Source organism: Macaca nemestrina, chromosome 11 (assembly GCF_043159975.1).
Source record: "Macaca nemestrina isolate mMacNem1 chromosome 11, mMacNem.hap1, whole genome shotgun sequence".
Taxonomy (NCBI): domain Eukaryota; kingdom Metazoa; phylum Chordata; class Mammalia; order Primates; family Cercopithecidae; genus Macaca; species Macaca nemestrina.
This window is the reverse complement of record NC_092135.1, coordinates 48,126,088-48,136,012: the sequence shown is the minus strand read 5'-3', so window position 1 is coordinate 48,136,012 and position 9,925 is coordinate 48,126,088.

Below are 9,925 nucleotides of genomic sequence, written 5' to 3'. Positions count from 1 at the left end.
ACATATACAAGTCCCAGAATCTTCTTCTTACCAAGTTTTCAACATTCATATAAACAGCAATGTTATCCATCTAGCTCTTAGGGTCAAAATTCCAATTGTATTTATCACTGTCCAATTCACATCCAGTGCATCAGTAAAAGTTGTTCTGCCTGCAGTACTGGTTTTGAATTTGAACTCTACACTACAAGAGTCAAATATATCGTCTCTAGACTGGCCTTCTATAATTGTCTCCCCCACCACAATTTTTTCACCTCATTATAGTCAGGGTATTTAATTTTTTTTTTTTTTTTTGGCTTGTGATCTACCCACATTGTACATGATCTGGCACTTGTTACCTCTTAAAGCCATCTCCCTGTACCCTTCCTCATGTTTGTTACTCTCAGACACACTAGTTGGAATATTGACTTCCCAGCACACGACTGCTCCTTCTCCGTATTCAAAACGCAGCTTAAATGGTACCTTCTCAAGAGAAGCTTTCCCAGGCCAGTGTGGGTAAGCAAGAACTATAAACCTTCCCTTCTACAGCCATTTTTTTTCTCTTTCTTATGAACTTATTTGTAGCACTTAATATTACTACAGGGTACTGTTTTGAATGTTTTTATTTTATTTTATTTTATTTTTTCATTGTCTGTCTCATAAATGAAACAAGATTCTTGGGAGCAGATACTTTGTTTTGTTTCCTGAAATCTTAACTAGTGCCTAGCACACAGTATGTTCTAGTAAATATTCGGTAATGTATTGCTTGACTACATCATCATTCACATAGGGATTTTACCTCTGCTGTTGTATCTTTTGTACCTGAATAAAGTTCATGAAGCTTCATTAAACCAAAGAAAGGTAATTAGCTTTTTTTTTTTTTTTTTAGTGTTACCCAAGACAGAGCTAGACAGAAATGGTTTTAAATTAGAGCAATCTTTAGGAAATGTTCTAACATATTAAGTAAGATTTTTAGATGATATAACTACCTATATAATAAATGAAAGTGAACTAAATATATGAATAAGTAAAGTGAAGCAACTCATACTATTAATAGATTTAAGAGATGTTGAATCCAGTAGTTGCCAACTCAATTTAACAGTGTGCACAATTGACTGGTAGTTGACAGCATTCTCCTATTGGGCACATCACCTTTGCCCTTTCCACTCCCACTCTTTTCAAAGCATATGCATTGTGCAAAGTGTTTTTTATTTGTATTCTGTCACTTATGGGTAGTTAATGGAATGGGTACTGATGGTGTCAGGCAATACAGCCTATAGCTATAAGATCCACTATTATTGCTCAAGATAAATTACAAAAACGCATTTGATACTTGGAGAGGATTCCTAGGAAAATACCCACAACCTATCAAGGATGACTGTAGAAAAATAATGGCAGTAAACAGAAAGAGTCATGCCTTGCTTAACCTTGTTCAGTCCCTTATGAAACATAAACATAAAATTATCTGTAGTTGTTTTACAGGGATGGAGAATATATATTTTCTTTTTTTTTTTTTTTGTCTTTTAAAAACTAGACAGCTTCTCCTATGGAACTGTTGAGCTAAAGACAAACCTTTCAAGGTGTTTACTATTTCCAGGAGAATCAAAGAATTTTACAAGGTGAAGGATGGATTTCCAATGTTTCTCGAACCAGTTTTCAGAGATAAAATTGGAGCCATTTATCCCCATTATGTAGAGACACTTCTTTTGTAGGTTTTTCTTTCAGTGTTTATCTTTCTCTTCTGTCAATACTGCTGACTAATCCTGCAATTTTCTAAGAATCAGTTTTTAATTGCAGGCAAGAGACAGAAAACAGAAACACAGGAAATGTGGGTGAGGACTCCATCTTATAAAGATTTTGCAGAATAAACTCATATGGTTCTCTTATGTGAGTGCCACAGCAAAGCCCACACGGTTTGCAGAGCCAAGCTAGGATCTGTTATGCCTGATGATTTGAACAAATCCTCACAATCCTGAAATGGTGGTTATTTTATATTTCTTCTTCTCTTTTTTACAGATAAACTAAGGCAAATCGGGTGTGGGAACAAGCAACTAAGCTGCCAGAGCTAATTCCCCGGCACATTTACACCACCCACTTTTAAAATAAAAATGCCAACCTGTTAATCAGTTTACTGTTAAGCCCTTCGTTTTAGTAACAAAATAAATGCCAAGCCCATGTTAAGTGGACCAGAGGTCTCCTAATGCTATGCAGGACATAGAGCAGGCGGGCAACCGTCTGCTCTGAGGCAGAATTCAATTTGGAGGATGAGAGGGGGATGGAGAAGAGTACACATTTAAATAAGAAGAATGGACATTAGAAAGCATTTTAGAGTTTTGAAAGCATTTTTATATGTGTTATCTCATGAAAACATTAAGAACTCTGTAAGATACCACCCAATTAAGAGCTAAACTCTTTAAATGGCAGAGAAGTAGAGAATAAACTAAGGTTGAAAATAAATGGGAAATGAAGTATTTGGGGCTATGGTGCTGAAACATCTGGGCAGGAGCCTCTGATTATGCATTCAAATCTCAAGGAAGGGTATAGATTTTCCAAGGCTCATTCAACACAGTATTTAGTTGCCACATGATGCTAACCAGGGCTGCCAATAATTAGAAGTGACTTAGAAAGACAGACTCTGAAGGTGAAGAAATCTTGGGATCAAGGTTAATTATAATAGAAAAGATCAAAGTGGCATGCAATGTTGTGGAGAAATCTATCTTAGATTTGGTACTAGAAATACTCTGTTTATATTCATGTTGAAATGTGTGTTTTTTCCAAGAAATGCTGCCATCAAATATTTAGCATGTTTCAAAATCAAGGGCATGTTAGAATTGAGGAAATATGGAATATTCATTTAATTCAAGATAATTTTAATTTAATACAACCTCCTGCTTTTTCTGTTCTGCACACCAAAGCATCCACGAAGCACTGAAATGATATGTACATGTGGTATTTTTAGGCACTGTTTATTGCTCTTGAAAAGTGGTGCCCATATATTCTAGAGCTGAATGTTGGCAGCAGTATGGCTCTTTTGGTAGAGTAGCCCTACCTCCCCTGGTTACCTGACAGGTGTATCTGAACTTAGGGCCAACCTCAAGAGTCAGAATTACACTCCAATGTTATTTCCCTTTCCGTTTCCTTTATTTGTTCTTCACAGGTAACCTGTTTCTATCACAGCAAGTCCCTACTCAGTGTTGTCCATAGCTTCTAGGAAATTGACTGTAAGCAAAACAGCTTAGAACAAAACCAACTCAACCATAGGCGAATTGATATAAACAAGAGTTGAGTTTCTATGGCATATTTCTGATCACAAAAACATCACCACACTTCACAAAGACGCCAAACAGTTCTCAGATTAACCACTGAAATAAATGTGAGCTGTACAAACATTTAAGAGCAATTAATAAAAGCAAGAATGATAATTACTGACCTGCCTATTCTAGTTCAGGATCACAGGTAGCCAGAACCTATCTCAGCAGTTTAGGGCTCCAAGCTGGAACCAGCCCCGGACAGGACACCAGCCCATTGCAGGGCACACTGACACTCACACCCACACTCAGTCAGTCTGGTTCCATGGAGACACGCCAATTCACTTAACGCGCACATCTGTGGGGTATTGGGGGAGACTAACTACCTGGAGAAAGCCCACGCAGACATATGGAGAACGTGCAAACTCCACAGGGAGTGGCCGCAGCTGGGAATGGATTTATTTTCTCATCAATGTTATAAGGAAATGACGTTGAATGAAATGCCATTATTCCAGGACAGAATGAGATACTTGAAAAGAGCTGATATTTACCATGAAATGTCAAAATCTTTTTTATTTTATCATGAAATTCGAATCTTTGCCTCAAAAGCAGATGCAAAGTATCTGAAATCAAACCACCGTACATTTTTATTAAAACTTGTACTAATGGATAGTCTCAATTCAATGTTTAATTTAAAAAGCAGTCTTCTGTTGAAAACAAAAGTTTGGGTCATTCATTCAAGGGCTTGGAAAATGTTTTCCAGCTAGACTTGAACTGTTTAAATTTAGAGGGAAATGTGTTGAATTTGGATGGGTATGGAAATAATTCCTAAGCAGGAGGTTCGCATTTTCAAGAAAAGAGGAGCATAAATTAATGATAGGTGCATTCTGTCAGTGGTATACAGTAGCTCTCTCTCTCTTTTGTCATAGTAAGCTATCAGTGTATTTACTTTTGTCAAAAGACAAAATTATAACAAACTTTGTTTAAGAAGTTAGTTTACTTTTATTTGTGATTCTGAAATTGGGCAATACCTTATTCCGTAAAATCGCATGAGTACTCCAATGAGCTGAGCAGAGGAAGTTTTATAGTCAGAAAAGGGCTGAAGGAAGCAACAAGGGACAGGGATTGGTCATTTCAAAGTTACTTTTCTTATGGCATTAAAACAAAGGAAGGGGTTGAAATAGGGAGAACTTCCTTGTCATACTGTCTCAGGAAAACTAGGCCCCATCTGATTGGTTACTGTGAATCTCTTGTTTTTGGGAAGTTGGCCTGTTTCAAAGTTTAGTTTGATTACTTGGCACTTAGCACAAGTGACTAGATTCTGGTTTTGTCTGATCTGTTAGGACCCAGATGGCCTCCCATACATTTTAACACATTTTTTTGTTCCATATCTAGTGGCAATCTAATACTGTATGGCTGAAATAAGACACGTAAGACACTATGCACACTATAAGAAATGTAATCCCTCACTTCATTACATGTTGTTTTACCATTTAATTTCCACAACAAAAGTAGCAAGTAGTATCCTTATTTTTCAATGAGAACACTAAGGCTCAGGAACTAAAGTACATTGCCTGTGATGCTGTGAGCAGTGAGGAGGGGTGTTACAGGTAGATAGGCATGAGCAGGGCAGGAGAGAGTGCTCCTCCTACCCACTAGAAATGTTGGGTGAAGGTTTGGCAATTATCACATTGCCTCTCTAAAAATGATAATTTGGCAGCCCGGGAGGGACCATCTCCTGATGGTCCACACCTGTTAACATTAAAAGTGTTAATTGAATGCCGGCCCCAGGGAGAAGCAGCTTCTTGGGCATGCATGTTAAGAGACAAAATGGTGAAGTACGATGTTCCAGGAGCACACACCACCAAAAGAATGAAAAAAAAAGCCACAGATGGGCATGCGTATAATTCCCTAAACACACGGCGTGTGCTCACTTCCAAAGGGTCAGGAAAGCACTGCGAATGCAGGAAGCCCACCCTAAGGGAAGAATCATGGGAAGAAGGTGAGCCTTTTTCCAAAGGTCAAGTTTAAAGACCCCCCCCACCTTTTTTTTTTGCTGTCTTCTTCTTTCTCTTGGACCTTCAGGCACCTGTTCCCAATGAATTTTCCTTTCTTTCCTGTTCTAAAGCCTTTCTAAATAAACTTCCACTCCTCAGAAACTTGCCTCGGTCTCTTTTTCTGCATTATGCCTCGCAGTCAAATTCTCTCTTCTGAGGAGACAGGGACTGAAGTTGCTACGGACCTCAAAGGATACGCAGCCGGTAACTCAGATCTCTTCCACCAGTAACAGCAGAACTGAGATTTATGTACAGTCGGATCTCTCTGGCCCAGATTGATTCATACACCTTAGAGAAAAGATTGGAAAGTCTATGGAATCCATTTTGAGAAATGCTGTATTGGGACAAACACGCTGGTTGTATCATAATTAAATGCTTGTGTTTGCATTTATCTCCCTAAACTCAGAGGTCCTTGAGAGACAGACATCTGGCTTCTTCATCTTTGTATCTGTAGTTCAGTACAGCATTGTTAAATTAACACATGAAAGTGGCCTGAGGAGTCTGAGAGAGCTCCACTGGATGTACTTGGAAAAACAGTCATTACTTTTTTCCAAGCAGATTAAAAACAGCTGAGACATGATAAAGTACAAAAATGATAGACAATACAGTGTTCTAGAGCTGAAAGATGTGGTCTTCCTAGAAACACTATCACTCCTCGAATTCTTCCTTGACCTTTTGAGCCTTGGGTAGATCTTCCTTGGAGGAAGTGAACAGGGAGATAAACACCGTTGCATACGCATACACCCCCTACTCTCCACTCACTCAAGGGCAGTGCTAGACATATGCATACTACTCAGCAATGTTACTTAAATAGATGGACGAATGAATGAACAGACGATAGTCCAACCTGTAAGTTGTTAACCACACCACATGGGAGGGGTATCCATCACCTGAGAGCAGAACCCACAGGCCACTTCTCACAGCACATCAACAAACTATCGCAGTCTAGGGTGTTGACTTGAGTGATCTCTGGCTTATTTTGGAGTCCTCAAGGGTGGACCTACTGACAGGTTGGTAAGGCAGACTTAGCAGATGGCTTTGGTCTGGACTGTGGGGTAAACGCGGTGGCCTAACATGTCCATACAATTGGCATAATGCCAATGCCACTGCCAAATCATTGGAAGTTATATGGTGAAGAAGACTGGATCCCCAAGAATTTGTGCTTTCTTTCTTGTTTTCAGGTTGGGAATCCTCAGAGATGTGATATATTCTGGGAGGCAGCTCAGGCCTTTTCTTACGCAGTTGCCTCCAGCATTAGAATTACTAAAAGAGAATTTTACAACAACAAAAAGTAAATTCTACCGTGTGAAAAATTCTATTGCTTGCCTCCAGTGACATTATAGAAATGAAATCTACTTCCCTCCCTTATTAGAGTACTGCATACACAGGTAGACAAATGTGACAGATATTGTAATTTAAATACAATTGTTCACTTAGCAAGACCCCTGGACACTTGTCTCGTACAACTTGCCTTTGGGTGGAGTCCTTAAGACAGCTCTCTAAAAGAACAAAGCTCAACAAGGTTTCAAAACAGAAAATTACAGTGATCTCATCAAACCAGCTTCCTCTAAAGTTCTCTCCTGCCCTTGCCTGTTATCCCAGGCTTAGAATTCTGCATCAAGAAAGTCTGAAGCCTGGGCTTATTTGTGGAGAAGAAATGGTGAGGCCTCAGGCTCTGTATTGCTAAAAATAGAGTATGCACATTTTGTCCATTTTTCATTCTTAAATCCCTGTGTTGTATTCAGGAGAACAAATATTTCTTCTTATTAAAGAAACTGTATTCTTCATTATGGGTTTTGCAGATTCCCTGGGTCGATCTCACTGAAAGGTCTGGCAACAAAAGTCATTGAATAAATATTATTCTTTTGTCTTTATGAGACACCTTGAATTTGATTTAATACTTTGCCTAAACACAAAACATGGTTATTTTCCCAAACCTCTCCTGGCCTATGGATAGTTGAAGAGGTTATGGCCAAAATGTGGGGAAGGAAATCTCTAAACCAAAGCCTGAAGATCTGAGCTTAGCTGTAGCCTTCGTGTCGTGCTTGGTTGAGGCAGGGGCTTGTTACCAGGCCTCAAGTTATTCCTCTTTAAACTTAGAGAAAAGCCCTTCGGTCATTTCTGAAAACTTTCTCACCAAAAATGTTTATAGCTTCTCTTCAAGCTATTTATTTATATACAATAATCTGTCTTTTCTTGTGGGATAATTTCAGATGCTCTTTTTATTTTTAACAATCCCAACAGGGTTAAATGTATTAGGAATCTTTTGTCCTCAACTCACTGTGATTTGTGTTCAAGGAATATTACGGGGAACATGGGGCCAAATGAAAGATAAAATTGATTCTCGCTTCCGTGTAGGATGGGCTCAGTTTTTCCACTAGAGAATCTTTCAGCGGGTCGTACACATCCCTCCCCAGCCCCCACCCATCTCTAGAGACTAGCAAGGCACAGCAGCTATTTCACACATTTTTATCTTTGAAAGCTTGAAATCAGAGCCTGGGGTGTAATGCAAATAAAGACCTAAGCACATATTAAGGAAAGCAATTTGACACTTTAAGAATTTCATCTCCTCCAAGCCAGCTCACTGACAGATTACATACGGAGAGGAACAGGTTAATACTTACATAACTGATTGAAAATTGGTGCTAATTGGCTTGGGGTTTAAATGAGCAAGCTCCGTCAGGCAGCTGGGCTAGTTGACAGTTCCTTATATGAAAGTACTATGTGGAAATATAATTTATCTCTATGTAATGATGTTTATTCTCTGAAAATTAGGTTAAAATTGAAGAAATCATTTCCCTCATCCTTAATTAAAACAAATAGCTCACATTTAGCTCAACTTTAGCATTCACGGGCCTTGGGGATAAATTTTCCCCATTTTACAAGTAAGCCACTGCCTACATTTTCCTGGGCCGAATGGCCTGGAGGATCAGAGTATTTTAGCAAAGGTTAAAAGAAATTGTACCACATCCAGGAAGGCTAATTTTCATGCATCAAGGTTCTTTGAGCTGAATTTGTGTAATGAGTGCACTGGAAATTGAAAGACGAGATTAAAGTGCTGTTTGTCGTGTACAGAGATTTCAGAAATGCTTATCAGCCCTTCGCAGCTGAACACAGCCCAGATTAAAAACCGATCTGACAGAAAGGGAGGCTGACTGCAAATGTGGGGCCTTACATCCACACTAATTACAAAGTGCATATTAAACATGAGGCCGACGATGAGAGCAGCTGCAAAGGTCTTTATCTATATTAAGAGACTGTCCACCTACATAATAAGAATAATTACGAATGAGAGAATTCTTAAAAAGAAATTGCATTTAATGACACATCATACAATTTCTCCTAATTTCAGAAGTCTGTTCCACCATCCCCCAATAAGGTGTGACTTTGTCTTCTCTGTGGAGCCAGGTGATCTGTCAGATTTTGAAGAAAAGATCTATTCACATATATTTTACTAATGGAAGTCCCTTTGCTTTTAAAAGTGTGAGTGCGTAAACCTTATGGAGTTCCCAATGCTTGTCTCTGATGAACTGACAGGAAGTAACTGTAACTTCTTCAAAGGCCACTTTAATTGGAAGGTTGTCGATACACCAAAGGTATCTAGATAATCTCTAAGATACCTTTAAATCAAAAAATTCTAGCCTATTAGTAGATGGTGGATAGTCTGGATCCTAAAATAGAGATTTTGTTTTTCATATGAGTTTGATATTGGGTTTTTATAATGAAGGATAGAAAAAATTAATAAAAAGCAATCAAGATTTTTTTAGAAGAATGGAAACTTAGGAATAATCAAATCACACTCATCAAACAAAAAACAGCAAGTAAACAAATAACACATTCAAATTTATCCCCACTTATATTTTTATTGTATTTGGATTATTTAGGAGTTCCCAAATATTTCGGCATTGTAAGTTGATGCAGGGATGGAAATAAACATTTTCTTCAGCACCTACTATGTAGCAGGAATTGTGTGCTAAGGTATTGGCCTCTCATGATCCTTGAGAAGTAAATGTAATGCTACCAATGAAGGCATCCAGCCTACACTGAGCATTCCACAAGCAGTAGTTTATTTTTTCTTTTCCATTCATCTTTCTTTTCTTTCTACCATCTCTTTCTTCCTTCCTTTTTCTCTTCATGTTTTTCAGTTGGTGTAAACCTGAATTATAAAACTTCTTTTTAGCCTAAGTGTCACTTTTCATTATTTTATTTTCAAAATAAAATCGGTAAACACTGTTGGTTTGCTTCCTAGAGTTGTTCCGGAAAACCTAGGCACATAATAAATGACTAGAATCTAATAAATGATAATTGTAAGATATTAAAAAGAACACCTAAGAAATTCAGCTTTTTGGGAAGAAGCAAAGTGAGAAATCAAGGGCCATACAAATGGCAGAAATGTGGTATTGCAAGAAACGTTATTTTATCTGTATTACTATTAACATACTCCAATCACATTCTTCAGGACTTCAGACAGAAATTCCAAACATCTAACAGACATTTAATCTCTGTTATAAGGCTCTAAAAATATTATGAAATGTACATACAAAACAGTACATAAAACATTTTTTATCATTTACCAATAGTTCTAAGACAAACACCCAAATCCATCCAGGATAAGAAATGGAATGTAGTGACACCTAAAACGCC